Genomic DNA, 8,671 nt, shown 5'->3' on the forward strand with positions numbered 1-8,671 from the left:
CTAATCATTTTTGCTGTGCGTGCCATGACCAATCCACAGGCTAGCAGGGATTGCATGACAGCTACAGACACAGTGAAATCTAAACCACCTGCACCCTGGCGTGGGACTGTATCGTTCTTAATCAACCTCAAACTCCCATAATGGTTTATATGTTAACAGTGGACATGGCACGAGTTAGAAGGTACAGGCAATTCTTTTTGTGAAAGCAATGCAAAATCATATTTTAGTGAAGCAGAATGGAACACCTAAATAAACAAATCAAATTGTCAAAAAACAAATACTGACTAGCAAGCAGAATGAAAGCCTACCTATGTTTACTTGTACATACACACAGTCCATGGATTTAATTGATGCATTAAGAATAATGTAACATACCAGAATGGTTGTTCAAATAACTTCAAACCATGGTATTTTCTCAGTCCTTCTCTTTTCTCGTCTCTGTTCCCCTCATTCACACACTCTGTGCTATTTTGTCAGCTACCCCTTTACAGCAGTACTGACAGATACAGCACCTCATTCTATAGCCCTCCTTTCCTTTCAAGAAAAACTTATGTTATTCACTCTGCATTCACCATCTAGATTCACATAAATTATGGGGCTGTGAAATAGCTTGACTCCTTATCCAGTTTGCTCTACTTTACTGTTATAGTTTTTCTTTACCCTTCTCCAGTTCGTGGCTGGTGTTGTACTGAGGAATTCAATTAACTATTCTGATTTGAATTTGTTCATATTCACCGTCTTTTCAAACTATTCGATCTAAGTCATCTTGTCATAAAGCTGCTGAGAAGGAGAGGAACACCTGAGATTTATTGCCCAATGCCATTTTTACAAGATTTTTCAAAATTTACAAAAAACATTTAAAAAAAACTCCAAACCCTCAATCTTCCAGGTAAACCAGTATGTTCTCCTTCCTTCATGTGAATGTGTTATGACACTGCCTCTTGCTCCCCTTGCTCTTTGGTCTGAAACCCCTCCTAAATCTGAAAATTAATGGACAAGGCTTTCTAAAGCATGAGGAGACATAATACCACAAAGCATTTGTTTATAAAATGAAATTAAAGAGGCCTAACTTCAATTTAAAAGCGCCACATATGTTGTACTAGAAACAACTAAAATGGAAAAAATGTTGACGTGATAATAGAAGAGCAAATCTATGCGTGCAAGGCAGTTTGGGTTGCTTTGAGAGGGTGACTGAATACATGGCTTTTTTCTGTGTGGGTTAGTATCTGGCATACAACCAGTGGGCCATTATCAAAGGCCCGAGCTAGAAATTCTGTATCTTAAGAAAGATGCAGCAAATAAATCCTGAACCTTACACATAGGGAATGTTTCCCATGGAACTTATATATGAGAACTGGGGTTCTGGATTATATTTAAGATTTGGGAGAAATTAGCCTACTCATCACAGAGATATAAGGCTCCTTTTCTCAGTAGTTGTAGTGAGGTGGTACTGGCTGCTAGATAGCTGTTGTGTTCCACCAGACTACTGGCATAGATCACTGCTGCCACACGCTGTGTTTAAAGCAGTTTTAAAGACCTACGAGATCTATCTGAAGAAAAGTATGAAAAAGTAAAATGCTGCTAATAAATTCCTTTCTAGAAGATGAAATAAGAGTCAAAGAATAACAATAGACTTTTGCTCCTTGTGTTCTCCAAAGTTAGTTATTTTTTTCTTTTGGAAAGCAGTGATTTCATGTGCTATTGTTACAAACTCATGTTTCTGAAGGTAAGCGCTTAGCTTCTAAAAATCTATTGATGTCATGATTTGATTGTATTAAAGCGGTGCACTCCAAACAGAACACTCTCTTTTTTTAGCCCTGTTTTTGTTCAAATACTTCAGTAAATCTGAAACTTTTACATGGACAGGTTGTGTCCAACATTCACTTCTGTTCACAAAAAATCTTCAGTTTTGCTTTACCTTTGTGTTATGTGTGCAAGAAAAAACAGAACTGGAATGTGAGACTACTTTAAAATATCAGTCTCCATTGCTTTTATGTACGCATTTCTGTGAACACAGAACACGTGCTCATCTAACTAACAAAATCCTATTAGAAAATGCTACAACTGTAAATAGCTAGCACTGAAAATAAGCCCAGTTAACGCGCTCTATTACCCTTATGAGTGTTCAAACAACTCCCACTAATGCTTACATGCCGAAACTCCATAGAAGATATTCTCCCTCAAATGCCTGGTCACACTGAGGGCAGACTCTAGTTCAATAAGCTTTAAATAAATTAACATTAATTAGTCACGTGTCGAGCATGGAAACTCTGTTCTCCTTGCCCTCTCTTCCCACTCCTCATTTTTAAATGCCTCATTATAGGTCTCATCTGCTCTGTATGCTCCTTTTTTCTGATGTGTAGTCTGTATTACCAGATAGGACAAAATAACTAAAGATTCTTGTGTTAACAGAATTCATTTACAAGTTAATTATAGTAAGAGGGATCAGAGGCTAACACTTTCCTCAAGAAATATGCACCATGAAAATTATCCAGATATACATGAAGCCCTGCTGTGACTTGACTGACTGCATTTTCTCCTCAACTTTTCCAATTCTTGTGTGAATTGGTTACTCTAAAAAATACAAGGTTGTTTTTTATTCATTTTAATTAAATAGCTTTCAGGTTCATCTTCTGTATCATAATCAGCTTTCTGTTGTATTCTTGCATTTCCCACCCTTGTATTCATCTCTTTCTGTCTGGCTAGCTATAACATCTCAAGAGACAATGAAACTCACAGATTCTGAACAACCAGGAAAACTCTATTCTTCCTTCTTACAAATATGGAGCAGCAACAGAATAGTTCAATTCTTCTTTAAGAATGAAGTTAGGAATGACTTTGCTGCACCAGGCAGCCTCTTCAGTACCCTGTCTGTGAAAATGGTAGCCTCTATATGCTAGAGAAATGCCACAACAGGCAATCCGGGATCGCCTCTTTCTGGAGTTTTCTTCATAGCTGACTCAAGGATAAGAGGAAGGCCTCTTCCACCTCATGAAAACCATATCCCTTGATACGGGGTAATCATGAAACTCTGCTTTCACTGTTGATGCTCAACAGAGGTGTGCACAATTTTTCAGAAGATGAGAAAAGGCATATGCTCACTGAGAGAAACTGCCAACTTACATGCTGCATCTCTGTCTGTGTAGATATTAAGCAGTTCACTTTAAATTTGAACTTTCTATTTTATTAAGCATTTTAGTTTTCCTATCAGGAGTTCCAGAAAATTAGGCAAGAAGCAGTGGAAAACTCTGTGGCTTCCTAGTCTTTTGAACATGAGAAAGGAATACCTACAACTAATCATAAGCATGTCAGTCTGGAAGAAAGAATAAAAATTTTATCTGGTTGTCTGGTCATTATTACTGCCTAAATAAACGCTGTCTGACTAATGCTGCTCATCTGCACATAGTTTTGAGATGAAGAAAGTTAAGCTTTAAAACAGCTGCTGTTACTGAAAATAGTCTCTTAATAAGAAAAGGCTAGTATCTGTGAATGCAGTCAATCTGCCTCTCTAGATAGATCTCTTTCATTTAGCATGCACACAGTTAAAATATAAGTGGAAGAGGAGGTGAGAAATTCCACTGACCTCCCAACAACACTTCAAATACGATTTTTCATTAGCAGCATTTATAAAACAGTTAGCACTCCACCAGAGCATTTCTCAGCCACTTCTGGTACATGTTCAGCGCTTGAATTCACAGCCCAATCTTCTGCCAATCTGGAGCTACAGCCTGCAGCCAGATAGGCCCTGACTCGGTCTAAACCTAAAGCCAGTTGGCTTCCAGTCCAACTACCTTTAGCAGTTGAAGCTGCACTGTTTATTCACTTGAGAAGTCTCACCCGAGCAAGGAGCTGTGAGATTTAGGCTACTGATATACTTAAAGTTAGGCATATGTTTTAGTGTCCTGCTGAACTGGAAGCTCAGGTCGGCTTTATTAACCCACCCCTCTCCCCTCCAAATAATTGGTTAAAGGGTAATACTGATACAGAAATATTAGTATTAAAAGTTTCTTTTTCCTGCTGGATCACGGACTCCAGGGGCAAGGAGTAAGGGGAGCTTGTCAGGAAAGGTTGTAAACAGGAGTGGGAAGGTGCAAATATTGTCACTGGCTTAAGTACAGAAGATGTCTCTGCATCACTCCTCTTACACTCATGGCGAGGTCAAACGTTCTTTGTCAAGCTCTAAACATACAAATAAAGCATACTAATTTATCAGTTGTGCTTCTCATACTCTTCAGAGTTATTTTGAAGGAAATGCTGTTGACTTTGTTGAGAAACAGTGACCTAGCTCAAAGTGTATCATACTGTCTCTGTAACAAAGTACCAGATGTCTTTTGCACACAAAGTTCTTTACACAGTCAAGACAAGCGTAACCAACTAGAATAGAAAGCTCTTCTCTCAATTTCACTGAGAGTGTAAGAGATGACATTAAAAACCCACAGCTATTTTCAGAGCAACATTTTGAGCACTTTAGCCTACAAGTGTTGCAAATGCTTCTCTGTGGCAAATTCATTTTTAAATAAAAGTTATTCTAATATTAAATAGAAAATGTGAAAACAATAAAAGGTTTTGCATATTAGCAGCAGTTTCTAGTTGTTTTGAATGTCATGTGCAGGAAAAGCTGTGCTAAGGTATTTCCCCTATTTCTTCTTTACTTACTGAAGTCAAAAGTTTCTCATAAAAGGCAAAACCCACACTCTTTTCAATGACCTTGTGGGCACACAGATTTCCTGAGGAATTTGTGACCACTGAGGGTGTGTGCAAGTGGCCAGAAATCTCCAGGAAATGCTGTCACAAGTAATCTTTTATATTTAGTCTCAGAACTTTAAAAAAATTACCATTGCTTCCAGTAGCATAATATTGGGGGGACCCAGATATTTTTTATTTGTTTCTACTGTGTATCACCAAAGCTTTTTGTACGAGAGTCCCAGATTGCAAAGATCACTCAATAGCACATAGAGACAAGTGCAAGACAGTGCCATTCACCCATTCTATGCCCCAAAGTCTAGGATATGGGGTTCACACAGCTTTTCCTGACAGCCTGCAGACAGCTAAGCCAAATACATTCTGCTCTCCCCAGTTCTGCTAAACTCTGTTTTGTAACACCCCTGTTGTTCCTCTTCTGATGTGTCTCCAGACAAACATACAATGCCACCTGCTATGATCAGCATGCAGGACTCTTTTTCATTAAGGCAGTTATTCAGACCCTGTAAACATCCATTACTTATAGAGACCTGGGAGCAGGAGTCATTATAATGCTTAGCATGCTTCAGAGGTAAACAAGGGGCAGGAAAGGGATTTGAAACGTGAACCAAACTGAATAATGACTTGGAGGAAGACAGAAGTGTTCAGAAATTACACTGAGGTAATTTCTGCAGCTAACAGCTTAATTTCTAATGATAGCAAAAGAACTGTGCTTAAAAATCTGTGTAAACACAGTGTGGACATTATCTTCAACACAATTTATGCCACAGGTGAGTTAACAGGAACTAAACTTTATTTAGTAGCTGAAGGCTGTATCCTCCTACCATGGAGGCTGGCCCTCTAACAACATATCAGTGCTGCAATTTCGTTTGAACTCCATTTCACGTAGTTCTGCAGTCAGCAAACATGAGATCTTAAGGATTCCTCCCCTTCTGATAGGGAGAGAGAAGGATCTCCCTCTCCCTCCTCTAAAGACAGGAGCTGGAAAAGGAGTTGGAAGGAGAAGAGGAAAGCAAAGGAGCACTACTGCTGACAAGAGATATTCCACCCCCCAAAATACTCCCACTATTCTGTGCATGCGGAATGATAGAGATGATAGCCCAGCGACCTGTTGCTTCTCTCAGCTGAAGGCAGCAGATCACCTCCCACTATTTAGCTGTGGGAACATTCAGAAAGCAATGCAAAATATCTATGACTGCTCAGAGGTAGAAAGAGTGATAAAGACCCAAAGATGGGAGTGTGAAGAGGGGCAAAGAAACTAATATGAAGAAACTATCAAGGCAGAAGATTAAAGGAAAGGAAAAATCCACTGAGAAAGAAGGATTAAGTGAGAAAATGCTGAGAAGTTAATGAGGGTGTATGGCCTGGGTGAAAACAGGTGCTGTGGAAGAGGGGAATGAGTTCACCTGAGGGAGTCCTCAGATAACTACGGGAATTAATCAGTTTCCATGATACTCGCATACAAATACTCCAGAGCAAGATAGCTCAACTCCAAATGTCAGCTAAAAGATGATCTGTCAATCTCAGCATTTTCCCTTAAAAATGGACTTTTGTGTGTTGAATCAGTTCAACGTTGAGTCAGTTTGGTTAGATGAAAAGATCTTGAGTGCCATAAAATAAGGCAAGGGAAACCTTTGCATGCCCTCCTAATGCATTGAGCAAGGTTCCTATCTGAGCCCTCACTTTGGATGTGATTCTGTGTGAAGGAGGTTTGTAAATTGCATGGCTTTATTCACCACTCCACCATTTTCTGATAGTTGCTTTGTCAGTCTTATGTTTCTAAGGTAACTGACCTATGGCACGAAGTCTAATTAACTGACTTACTGCTTTTTCAGTAATCACATCACACCTTTAAAAATGCATCTTTCTATGCTGTGGATGTTTTGCAACCAGAACCCTCTGAAAAGATCTGTTTGTAACAGATTAAAAAAGACTCACTCACCGAGCCACCTATGGAAGCAGTGCTTTGTCATACGCACTGCTAAAGGTTTCCAGTTTTCCACCTTCATCTGAGTTTTCCTCTCACATCTTCATCTCCTCATATTGATTTGAGGTGCTGAAAGAAATACAATCCCAGGTGCACCAGTCCTTTCTCCAGTATTTTGCCCAACAAATCATCTGACAGTATGTTTTTTATTAACAATCCTAAATTGTGTGTTCTTGGAATTTGCAGTGAAAAGCACTAATGACAAAAATTACTAATGAGTTACAAGCACAGGCAATAGAGACTGACATACCAGTGTCCTCCAAGTGACAGTTTACTCTCATGATGGAGTTTAAAGAGGACTATGAAGAATCATTCCTCAAAGGCAGAGACACACAAAGAAAAAGTGGGGTTTTTTTGTTGTTGTTATTTTTAAATGCGTAAGTGCATGATCCAGGGCAACTTTTTAATGTGATACAACTGTCTTAGGCAGCCCTGGTTGTTCAGGTGATACTTTCAGTATTTCATCTCAAGTAAGCACTTTTCTCTAGGAAAAGAGGTCATGGTGAAAGAGGACAAAGATATAAACAGATTCTTGGTCTGCCATTCCCATAGGACAGCTGTAAGAAAGGCATCCCTTTTCTGTTTAAAATCGAGAATGGTTAATTCACACTCTTACATCCTTCTAAAACCCCCAAACTTTTAGCTGTGTGCTCTCTCTTTTTTCATCCTGGTCACTTAATTTCTACAGTTTCTGAGTAATTTCTTTTATATTACCCAGCACTCTATTTCACCCTAAATACTGTATCATTAGGATCGGGGAAAAAAAAAGCCCTATCCAATCCCACTTTCCCTACTGGATCCTTTCAAAATGCTGTTTTAAGAAGGCACCATAAACATACCTAAAATTAATCTCCTTTTCAAATTACTACTAAAGTAAATAAAACAGAGGTGTGTGACAGGAAAACAGTACCTGTTTTTCAGTTTGTTTCCATCAAGTTCAATGTGGGCAGGGACTGTTCCACCTGCCAGAGCACAACCATGACTGATGTCCTCAACATTAATGTGAGACAGTAATAACAGGTGGTAGTTTGGGTATTTTGAATTACACAGTTTTCTCTACATATGAAGTATAATTCTGCCATATTAACAAATTAAAATTGTGCTTGATTTACCTGTGTATAAATAGGACTACACTTTCTGCTAGAAATTACAGCAATTTTTCTCTCATCTGAACACAATTGTGTACCTGTGCCTACCTCCTCAATCCGTTCCTTATGGCTGAACTCTGGAAAAAACTCGCACTTCATCCTGTACAGTCTCAACAGGGAATTGCGATGGGAATCCTGCAATAGCGGGGGGGGGGGGGGGGGGGGCGCGCTCCCTGCCCGCTTAATTTCTACAGTTTCTGAGTAATTTCTTTTATATTACCCAGCACTCTATTTCACCCTAAATACTGTATCATTAGGATCGGGGAAAAAAAAAGCCCTATCCAATCCCACTTTCCCTACTGGATCCTTTCAAAATGCTGTTTTAAGAAGGCACCATAAACATACCTAAAATTAATCTCCTTTTCAAATTACTACTAAAGTAAATAAAACAGAGGTGTGTGACAGGAAAACAGTACCTGTTTTTCAGTTTGTTTCCATCAAGTTCAATGTGGGCAGGGACTGTTCCACCTGCCAGAGCACAACCATGACTGATGTCCTCAACATTAATGTGAGACAGTAATAACAGGTGGTAGTTTGGGTATTTTGAATTACACAGTTTTCTCTACATATGAAGTATAATTCTGCCATATTAACAAATTAAAATTGTGCTTGATTTACCTGTGTATAAATAGGACTACACTTTCTGCTAGAAATTACAGCAATTTTTCTCTCATCTGAACACAATTGTGTACCTGTGCCTACCTCTCCTCAATCCTCCTTATGGCTGAACTCTGGAAAAAACTCGCACTTCATCCTGTACAGTCTCAACAGGGAAAATCGATGGGAATCCTGCAATAGCGGGGGGGGGGGGGGGGGGGGCGCGCTCCCTGCCCGC

The sequence above is a fragment of the Aptenodytes forsteri genome, unplaced genomic scaffold (genome assembly GCF_000699145.1).
Source record: "Aptenodytes forsteri isolate BGI_AS27 unplaced genomic scaffold, ASM69914v1 Scaffold82, whole genome shotgun sequence".
Lineage (NCBI taxonomy): Eukaryota > Metazoa > Chordata > Aves > Sphenisciformes > Spheniscidae > Aptenodytes > Aptenodytes forsteri.